Source organism: Stegastes partitus, unplaced genomic scaffold (assembly GCF_000690725.1).
Source record: "Stegastes partitus isolate 25-593 unplaced genomic scaffold, Stegastes_partitus-1.0.2 Scaffold1470, whole genome shotgun sequence".
Lineage (NCBI taxonomy): Eukaryota > Metazoa > Chordata > Actinopteri > Pomacentridae > Stegastes > Stegastes partitus.
Window position 1 is genome coordinate 7,931 of NW_007579201.1, and position 1,393 is coordinate 9,323.

The window sequence follows — 1,393 nt, forward strand, 5'->3', positions numbered from 1 at the left end:
GGACTGTACGTCTTGGCTCAGAGCTACGCTCCCATACGCCACCAGGACAGAGCCAGGAGAGCAACTCGCTGGATGTCCACGTCGGACAAAAACTATAATTATCATTTTAAACTGTCGGATTAATTCTATTGATGAATCATTATTTTCACCTCTAGTGCAAATATGCACAAAAAAAGTCTAAAATCATAAAATTCCTTTCTCCAAATACTAAAATGTTTGAATTGCAAATGCCATGGTTTAATCTTTTATCTTGTGTTCGTAACTGCTCTGGATATTCTACTGAGTCAGTTTATAGATTAACCCGATAGTTAAGTATTTCATTAGATAATCAGGTAAAATGCTCACAACAAATTAAGGGTCTTCATCACACCAAAGCAAAAAAAAAAAAAAAAGTACATTTTCAAGGATTGGAACTAACTTATGCATTCGCCTACTTGTGATGTTCCTGAATCAAGCAACTGTTAAATTTATGATGCCAGAAAGATGCCTAACACAGTCCTACTGGGCCGAAACTCCAATTCATTTAAAGTCAATGTCATCTTACAGCTCAAAGTCAAAAATCCAAAGGACATAATTAAAACATGTGGCATCAGAGCACCAGGACAAAACCACAACATATTGTACTACAGCAAAATGTCAAAGCAAAGCAAACACATAGATTCGAGAAACTTGAAAGTGACTTTTTGGCATAAAAATGACAGGGCCCATGACCCAACTAGAAATAAATCTTGTCCAACGATCTCCATTCCTCATTTTACTTGGCTGAAACTATCTGAGGGCTGAAGAGACTTCTATTAGTTATTTATAGCAATAAACTCTAGAATGTTTTATTACAAACAGTACAACAACCAAAACCATAATCTATTTTATAAGAGAATTTCAACAATAAATCTGTCTGTGAAATTATACTGAAGGTCAACAGTCTCCACTCACCTCCTGGGACGCTTCTGCTTATTCTTTGTGCGGCTTTTCCTGGTGGGTTTGGGCAGAATTCTCCTCTGAAAGTCAACATCATTTGATTATTCTCATTAGGATTCAGACAAAAGACAACTGCAACTCAGATCCACACACAAAAAAAGATATTTGAAGACCGACTAACATTCTCAGTCCCAGCTAGATATGGGCAAGCAGCTTATGTGACAAAGTTTAGTTCATGCTGCTTTACAAATGTTTGCAAAGGTCAAAAATGTTTTTCACTTCATAGCTAAATTCTAAGGACATGCGGGAACTGACACTTCCTGAGTATGACATGGTGTAATTTCAGCATCACATTGATCAGTTGAACCCTGGTGTCAAATAATGTGCACTGCATGGTTTAGCTCCCCAGTAACGGCCCCAAAGGACTCTGGGAAGATGTAGGAATATGCAGGACGCTCGTCCTCACCAGCCAGAA

General features: G+C 38.0%; 1 protein-coding gene across 1 annotated transcript in view; it reads right to left on the bottom strand.

Moving 5' to 3' along the window:
- The window catches only part of rps7 (ribosomal protein S7), a 9,050-nt gene that overhangs the window by 4,475 nt on the left and 3,182 nt on the right, over positions 1–1,393 (bottom strand). The gene's annotated exons all lie outside the window — the stretch shown is intronic.